This window comes from Salvelinus namaycush, unplaced genomic scaffold, assembly GCF_016432855.1.
Source record: "Salvelinus namaycush isolate Seneca unplaced genomic scaffold, SaNama_1.0 Scaffold420, whole genome shotgun sequence".
In the NCBI taxonomy this organism is placed as follows: domain Eukaryota; kingdom Metazoa; phylum Chordata; class Actinopteri; order Salmoniformes; family Salmonidae; genus Salvelinus; species Salvelinus namaycush.
In genome coordinates this window covers 92543-102606 of record NW_024061110.1, presented here as the reverse complement: position 1 = coordinate 102606, position 10064 = coordinate 92543, and positions in this window count along the sequence as shown.

The following is a 10064-nucleotide window of genomic DNA, read 5'->3' as shown; positions in this document are numbered from 1 at the left end:
GGGAACATTGTCTTCATATGTGAATGTATCTGTTAAACTATGTGAAGGGATGGTGTGATTAATGGGGAACCAATTACTGGTTTCCACAATGTCTGTGCGCAAGTCACTCCCTCCTTTGGCATTGGGGGGAGGTGTATGGCAGTGTCTGGAACCATTGTATGGCCTCTCCGATGTTGCACTTATCCTGGGATAGTGTATGACCTAGAGGCTCACTCCCCTCAGTGAGCTTGTCCAGGAGTGGGGTCAAGAAGGGGTTTTACTTGAGATGGGAGTATTTAGAGTTGACAATTGAGTTATGCCATTGGATGAGTTGGTGTTTTTGTGCTATGAAGTACCAGGAACGAGATTAGAACCTCGTCTTAGGGACCAAACTGAATGATAAATTATAGCGAATGCTATCTGGCTACGGGATACTCCTTTCTCATTATAAAGTCTCACTTTGTAAACTGTTCCTAATATATGTGGTTTATGTCGACTAGGGGGTGGATATTTGCTATAAAAGATCTCAGTAGCCATTGTGTTGCCACTCTCAACGGTTCATTAGAAATAGTGAATTGTTGAAAGTCATTGCAAAGATCTTATTATTAAAGATGTAGTTTAAGTATAACTCTGATTGGTGTGTGAAGCTTGTCTCTCCTCATTTGGTAATACAGAAATTAACCACCACAGACTAACCTTGTGAAACTGTCCTATTATAATCTCCTGTTCCTGGGAGTATCATCCTGTGTTGCAAACCAGCTGCACCTGCGTCCTTGTATGAATAAAGTCCCGCCCAGGAACAGGAAACTATAAAGATATGTGCTCATCACCCAATGCTTCAGGAATTCAGACTGTCTACACTGCGCTGTGTAATTCTGTTATTCTCTCTGAGCTCAGAAATAAAGAATCTTGGTTTGACTTGGACTCCAGCAGATCCTTATTTTATAATATCCACCACAACTCTCCCACGGATTGCTGTTTATCATTGTCTCAGTAAAGAGTTCTTTGTTTTACTTTCCTGGGGTCATTTACAAGCCTCCCACTGGTTGAATAAACTTTGCTTCCATGTCATTTCAACAAACAAATCCATGTGATGTTTGATTAATGTGGAAAACTGATTGGATTTGGAAAAAGCCATGAACATCAGGTATTTTTTATTTTTCACCGAACTGGCAACCTAAATCCAATGACAGGCGACATTTTGTGTAGTAGTAGGACTGCTGCTTCCTATCTGACTGGTAATAGGACTTCACTGCTACTTCCTACCTGACTGGTAATAGGACTTCACTGCTACTTCCTATCTGACTGGTAGTAGGACTTCACTGCTACTTCCTATCTGCCCGGTAGTAGGACTTCTATAGGAATGAAGATATAAGATAGCATAACGTCCTGTAGGCAGTGTAGCATAACTTCCTGTAGGCAGTGTAGCATAACTTCCTGTAGGCAGTGTAGCATAACTTCCTGTAGGCAGTGTAGCATAACTTCATGTGAAAGTAGTGAAATAAATGACATGGAATGAAAAGGTGTGGTATTTACTTCTGAGTTTGTCCAATGTATATTGTGTGATCAAAATCTACTATAAAATGATAGTTTTCTTAGTTTACCAAACTGAATTGCTAATCAACATTCCCCAGCATAAACAGCAGCCTCGGAACAAATTCATATTTACAATGACAGCATGGCAAAATGCCTCCTGTGGGGCAGTAAAAACAGCTCTGGTTATTTTGAAAATACTTTGTATTAAGTTGTTAGCAAGAATAAACAATGTAATTAACATTTTCCCAAACTGCGTCACCCAAACTAGTCAGCAGATGACGTATAATCTAGTCGACGGGACCGTTCGACACAAGGCTACTGATTCAGACAGATCGGCAGCTTACTAGCCAACGTTCTATAATGAAAACAGGTACATTCTGAAAGATTTTGATGTGATAACAAAAATGTTATTCACGTCTGAATTCAGGATAATACTGTTTGTTTTATTTTACTTAAATGTTATTATTTATGTATCATACTATGCGAATACACTACCAAGCAATGCAAGTAGATATTTGGAATTAACCCCAAAGAAGGTTTTGATCAATAATTTATTAAGAAAACCAGTAGTCATGATCAGACTATGCTTCCTATTCAGGCATCATATAATGCACAGCCACATGCAAATACATCAACTCCACCAATAAAATATTGAAAACTTTAACATGACTACTGGTGATGTCATTAATTTCGTCACCATCCATCAATGGTTAAATTGCATTATTATTCTTTGTACATGGTGTGCCCGCCTCCTGAGTATGACTAGAAGTCCACTCGGAATACCTCTTCTCTGCCGTCGGCGACGAGCCCTGGGAGGTACGAACAAAGGATCACATTCTGGAAAGTTGTATTCCTGGTCGTAATGCTGGTGAGTTACCGCCGCTCTGATATCCAAATGTTATTTCCGGCTGTATGTAATGACACAACAAACGTCCTGGGCTAATAGAAATAACAAAACACTGCAAAGTTGCTGAGGAGCCAGAAGCAGAGTTTAGAACATGTCTCTTGGGAATATTTTAACTTGGCACATACAGTATTCAGACCCCTTGACCTTTCACCTTACAGCCTTATTCTAAAATGGATTAAATCTTTTTTTCCCCCCTCATCAATCAACACACAATACCCCATAATGACAGAGTGAAAACAGGTTTGAATTTATTTGCAATTTTTGTGGTGTTGTGAACAATTATAAATGTACACTGACACATCGCGACCCACCATTAACAGGGTCGCGACCCATACTTTAAGAAAGGCGGTTGTAGGGTCATACCCAAGACTCGAAGCTGTAATCGCTGCCTAGGGTGCTTCAACAAAGTACTGAGTAAAGGGTCTGAATACTTATGTAAATGTGATATTTCAAAAAAACATTTTTTATGTTAACCTGTTTTTACTTCGTCATTATTGGGTATTGTGTAGATTGATGATTAAAAAAATATATATTTTAGAATAAGGCTGTCACGTAACAAAATGTGGAAAAAGTCAAGGGGCCTGAATACTTCCGAAGGCATTGTATTTGCACCCTCTCAGTGAACTAATTCTAAAAAAGACCAAAAATTTGGTCTCAGCCTCCAGAGGCCAAATGGAGCTCCGTACTGCACCGCCAAGCACCTCCCAAATGTTGTACCAATGCGGACAGCTCTGTATAGCTTCTCATTGTCATGATTGGTCAATGCGGCAACTTCAGGAGAGTAATGGCACAATCTGCGAAAGCCAGCAGGAGAGGGAGGAGAATGGTTGGGTCAGGTTAAAACCTCTTCCGGATAGGACCCTTCATCTCAATTTCCACCTAAAATTACCCAAATCTAACTTAAGTTTGTGGAGATGTGAAATTAATGTAGGAGAATATAACACATCTGGTAAAAGATAAAAACATGTTTTCAATTTTTATTTGATAATCTTTGAAATGCAAAAGAAAGGACATACATTGATATAGGACGCTGGGGGTCATTTATTTTTATTGAGATATCCTCCTCTTTTACTCCAAAAGGTTCTTCCTTTTCTTTTAATTTTACGGCATCTTCCTCCTTTTTGATTCTGAAAGCTTCTACCTCTTTTTCCACTTTGACAACCTCTTTCCCATATTCCTCTTTCACTGTAATATCATCCTCTTGTTTCAATGTGATAACCTCCTCTTCCTCCTTTATCATCCTGAAAGCTTCTTTGCCTCCTTTCACCAGAGTTTTTCTCCGTCTAGATTAGTGAGTTTATGATCCGGGAGATTAGCCTAGTGCAGTATCAATGTAACACATTAGCTAATTTAACAAGCAAATTACGTTCAAATTAACCAGTGGTAAACAGAATTATGTTCAAAACACTAAGAGTAATATACACAAGATTGGTCTAAGGCTTCAATGTTTCGGTTTTAGGTTTCCTAGCAAAGCACAACGTGGTTAAATCAGAAGCCTTTTGTCGCTGTTGAAGAAGCCTCCTGTCCCGTCCACTAGATAATACGTCACGCAAGAAGCATCACCTGAAAATCTCATATCGCCATCTGCTGACTGGAGTGGGTAACGCAAATTGGAAAAATATGATTTACAATGTTCCGTCTGACAAGCAATGTCATAAGAAGTAATTTAAAAACAACCAGATGTTATTTTCTCTTACTTCTTACAGCCAATACTTTCCTCCATGATTGGCCTGCCTATTAGGAAGGATTAGGTGACAGATTGCATATTCCGAGCTAAATTGACCAAGGCTCATTGTTGACAACAAATAACACTTCATATAATGCTGCACAAATACAATGAAAACTTCTCTCACCCAGTGGTATATGTGCTATTTAGGTGAGTGTTGGTGTCTCCCATCTCCACAGAGGAACTCTAGATCTCTGTCAGAGTGACCATCAGCTTCTTGGTCACCTGCCTGACCAGGGCCCTTCTCCCCCGATTGCTCAGTTTGGCCAGGCGGCCAGCTCTAGGAAGAGCCTTGGTGGTTCCAAACTTTTCCATTTAAGAACGATGGTAGCCACTGTGTTCTTTGGGAACTTCAATGCGGCAGATTTTTTTTTTTTTGTCTCCCTTCCCCAGAACTGTGCCTCGACACAATCCTGTGTCGGCGCTCTACGGACAATTCCTTCAACCTCATGGCTTGGTTTTTGCTCTGACTTGCGCTGTAAACTGTGGGACCTTATATAGACTGGTGTGTTTCTTTCCAAATCATGTCCAATCAATTGAATTTACCACAGGTGGACTCCAATCAAGTTGTAGAAACATATCAATTATGATCAATGGAAACAAAATGCATCGGAGCTCAATTTCAATTATCATAGCAAAGGGTCTGAATACTTATGTAAATAAGGTATTTCTGTTTAAAAAAATATATACATTTGTAATAATTTCTAAAAACCTGAATACTTTCCAAAGGCACTGTATGTATAAACATATATTTTCCTTAGTTTTCCACTAACCCTACCACCCCCTAACCCTACCACCCCCTGATTGGAGGAAACTAATGTGCAACAACTATTAGGCTTCTACGTCCAGCTTATACATACTATGTACATTTTACAGACACAGTGTATTATACAATAGTTATATTTAGTTTGTTTTTAATCCTATCCTTCAGTTACCCTAAACCTCTCCCATCTATCTCTGAAGACCATCCAGTCCTATCCTTCAGTTACCCTAAACCTCTCCCATCTATCTCTGAAGACCACCCAGTCCTATCCTTCAGTTACCCTAAACCTCTCCCATCTATCTCTGAAGACCATCCAGTCCTATCCTTCAGTTACCCTAAACCTCTCCCATCAATCTCTGAAGACCATCCAGTCCTATCCTTCAGTTACCCTAAACCTCTCCCATCAATCTCTGAAGACCACCCAGTCCTATCCTTCAGTTACCCTAAACCTCTCCCATCTATCTCTGAAGACCACCCAGTCCTATCCTTCAGTTACCCTAAACCTCTCCCATCTATCTCTGAAGACCACCCAGTCCTATCCTTCAGTTACCCTAAACCTCTCCCATCTATCTCTGAAGACCACCCAGTCCTATCCTTCAGTTACCCTAAACCTCTCCCATCTATCTCTGAAGAACACCCCGTTTGAGAACACCCTATTTGCCATATATTTTTAACTGTGCTATTTCACAAAAGTTATTGACTTTTATATTCTCATCGTTGCTACAGATTGTAAATAAAAAATAAACATGTTTGATAAAAGTATTATTATTTTATTAATCAATTGACTATGACTTTTCAAATCACCCAGTAGTGCTGTCTGCAGAGTTATCTCCAGGTAAATGTTGCCATTCCTTGACCTGCGACCAAAGACAAGCAACATATGGACAGTACCAAAACAAATGATCTAATGATTCTGTGTCTTCGCAGCTAAATATGCAGAGGTTCGTTGTATCCCCTATATATATTTTGTAAAATAATTTCAATTGAAAAATTCTAAGTTTTGAATCTGGTGTCATTCACAATTTTCATGAACCAAGTTTGGTCTTTAAAGCAGGGCTGACAGACAAGATTCTTCCCTTTCCCCCCTTCCACTTGTCTCTTCCATTTTTGTGGTAATGCTGCAATTAGTTGGTTGTAATTTTGGGAAGTGCAGACATTTCCATATATTTTTATGAGCTGCATGTGTGACAACTCCACCAGTCCTATTGATGGTATAATTTACAAAGATCATACCTTTTTCATGTAATCAATTTTATTTATTTATTTTGATCAGTTACTATATTTTAGTTTAACCATTTTTAAAAATTATTTGTTTGGTCTTTTCTGGTGGATTAAACTGAAATTGCAACCAACTTTCTAAGGCTTGTTTTAAAAAATAACGATCTTTTGGAGATGATTTCATTTTCAAATAACTGAAAGTGAGAGGTTGTAATCTGAATAAAGAGAAAAAGGCCATTCTTGAACATCGGGTGAGACATTCTTACTAATCTGATAGAGAACCAGGTCGGAATAAAAGTAGAACTTTTGTATGATTGAAGCTTTTAGTTAGAGATCTAATGCTTTAATAATTAATCATTTCTGCCCTCCAAATTCATATTCATTATATAAATAGTCCTATTTAATTTAGTCTTGCTTGCTGATATAAATACAATTGAATATTTTTTTTTTCTCGTATATTTAAAAGGGGACTGGGAGACAAGTCAGGATCGAGGCAAATATGAACGGAGCAAAGTACAGAGAGATCCTTGATAAAATCCTGCTCAGGACCTCAGACTGGGACAAAGGTTCACCTTCCAACAGGACAATGACCCTAAGCACACAGCCAAGACATCGCAAAAGTGGCTTCGAGACAAGTCTCGGAACGTCCTTGAGTGGGCCAGCCAGAGCTCGGACTTGAACCGGATCGAACATCTCTGGAGAGAGCTCTGGTGCAGGTTTTCATCAAGGATCTCTCTGTACTTTTCCCTATTGATCTTTCCCTCGATCCTGACTAGTTTCCCAGTCCCTGCCACTTAAAAACATCCCCACAGCATGATGCTGCCACCTCCATGCTTCACCGTAGGGATGATGCCAGGTTTCTTCCAGATGTGACGCTTGGCATTCAGGCCAAAGAGTTCAATCTTGGTTTCATCAGACCAGAGAATCTTGTTTCTCATGGTCTGAAAGTCCTTTAGGTGCCTTTTGGCAAACTCCAAGCTGGCTTTCTTTTGTCTTTTACGGAGAAGTGGCTTCCGTCTGGCCACTCTACCATAAAGGCCTAATTGGTGGAGTGCTGCAGAGATGATTGGTCTTCTGGAAGGTTCTCCCATTTCCACAGAGGAACTCTTGAGCTCTGTCAGAGTGACCATCGGGTTCTTGGTCACCTCTCTGACCAAGGCCCTTCTCCCCCTATTGCTCAGTTTGGCTGAGCCGCCAGCACTAGGAAGGGTCTTGGTGGTTCTAATCTTCTTCCATTTAAGAATGATGGAGGCCACTGTGTTCTTTGGGACCTTCAATGTGGCAGAAATGTTTTGGTCCACTTCCCCAGATCTGTGCCGTGACACAATCCTGTCTCAAAAGGAATATATCACATCAAATATAGGCTACTTAAAGTTCAAGTTAGATCACACATTCCGCCGATTTGTTGTTGAAAAACGTTTCTTAAACAGAACAAAACGGGGATAAACATACCTGAATTTGTCCAATAGAAACTCTCGTTTGCAACTGTTGGACTAATGACTACACCCTAGATCAGCTAGATGCATGCAAGAGTGTGCAAGGTGGTATTGAATATGTCACTGTCTATCACCTCAAATTTTTCTCTCGACCAGTGTGCACCTACGTTGTAAACTTTAATTCATAGGCTAGGTTGTAGAAACCTCATGATAGGTATAGGGGAATTGTTAGTATCAGTAGTAGCCTAAACCTATCGCTGTTACATTGAACAATGTTAATGGAATATGATTGGCAGTCATCTAATATGCTGTAATAGAAATAAGGCCATGCTCATGAAAAAACAAATCGTTCTGCCTCATCTTAAACGGCACTGTTAGGATGGTGGACCATCTTGCTACACATGGGAAACTGTTGAGCTGGAAAAACCCAGCAACTTTGCAGTTCTTGACACAAACCGGTGCACCTGGCACCTACTACCATCCCCCGTTCAAAGACACTTAAATATCTTGTCTTCCCCATTCACCTTCTGAATGATACACATACACAATCCATGTCTCATTTGTCTCAAGGCTTAAAAATCCTTATTTAACCCATCTCCTCCCCTTCATCTACACTGATTGAAGTGGATTTAACTAGTGACATCAATAAGGGATCATATCATTCACCTGGATTCACCTAGTCAGTTTATGTCATGGAAGGAGCAGGTGTTCTTAATGTTTTGTAGACTCAGTGTAAAGCACTACAGATAATCAAGTGCTATTTGAATGTGATGCATTTGCTTTATTATTTACAGCGGGGTTGGGAAATTCCAGTCCTCGAGGGCCTGATTAGTGTCACAGTTTTGCCCCAGCCCCAGCTAACACACCTGACTTCAATAGTCAACAATTCATGATCTTCAGTTTAGAATGCAATTTGATTAATCAGCTGTGTTTGCTAGGGAGGGAGAAAAAGTGTGACATCAATCAGGCCCCGAGGACTGGAGTTGCCCACCCCTGGTTTACAGGATGATTTGTATCTTAAAGAGCGTAGCTTTAAGGGAATAGTACCGTCACATCTAAATAAAAACGAATGTAAAAAATGAACAGAGCAAATGTGTATTAAAACACTACCTAATCATATAAGTATTTATTCAACATTTACATATTCATATTGTAATGAAACAGTAGGGAGCAGGTCTCGAACCCTCGACCTTCTAGTCCGAGGTCCGGCGCGCTATCGACTGTGCCGCAAAAGCATGCTCGTGCGGCAGGGTCGATTTCCGCAATTATAAACCCAGGGTCGCTATTATTATTACACTATTAAGCTTCTACGTCTGTATACAGGACGGTATTATTTGTAAGACGTAAGAGACAATATATCAGCTTATTGTTAAATTATTATGACGTTCTTTCCAATACAAAAGTGTAGTAACTATTGTTTCCAAACTGCGTTACCCACTCCAGCCAGCAGAAGGTGATGGGAGTCTTTCAGGTGATGCTTCTTGCGTGACGTATAATCTAGTGGACGGGACAGGAGGCTTCTTCAACAGCGACTAAAGGCTTCTGGTTTAACCACGCGGTGCTTTGCTAGCAAACCTAAAACTCTTTAGACCATTCTTGTGTATATTACTCTTAGTGTTTCGAACATAATTCTGTTTACCTATCTACTGGTTCATTTATACACGTAATTTGCTTGTTAAATTAGCAAATGTGTTACATTGATACTGCACTAGGTTAATTTCCCGGAGCATAAACGCACAAATCTAGACGGAGAAAGAAACTGGTGAAAGGAGGCAAAGAAGCTTGAAGAATGAAAAAGGAGAAACAAGAGAATGATATTACAGTGAAAGAGGAATATGGGAAAGAGGTTGTCAAAGTGGAAAAAGAGGTAGAAGCTTTCAGAATCAAAAAGGAGGAAGATGCCGTAACATTGAAAGAAGAGGGAGAACCTTTTCGAGTAAAAGAGGAGGATATCGCAATAAAAGAGGAGACTGAAGTTCCGATTACCACCAGTGAGTACTGTCTTAAAAACAGGGACACAAACTATGCAGTAGTTGAACTGTTTTTTTAAGGGGCATTCTACTGAAGTTCTGCACTTTGATATGTTGTTCAGTTCTGTAGGAGTTGTTTAAGGGGCAATCTGCCATTGGTACATATATTTTGTGCACTTCAAAATTGTATTTATTGAATTCTCTATGTGGTCTATATTAAAGTGCACTTATTCTAATATAACAGGCTTTTAAAATATAATATACAGTGCATCATTTCTACTTAAAATATCAAAGGGACGCAAAATGCACCCATTTTGTGGAACGGCCCTTTAACATTTGCATCACAGTGGTGGGAAAAGTACGCAATTGTCATACTTGAGTAAAAGTAAAGATACCTGAATAGAAAATTACTCACGTAATAGTGAGTCACCTAGTAAAATACTTCCTGAGTAAAAGTCAAAAATATACTGAAGTATCAAAAGTAAAAGTATATAAATAATTTCAAATTCCTTATATTAAGCTAAATTTT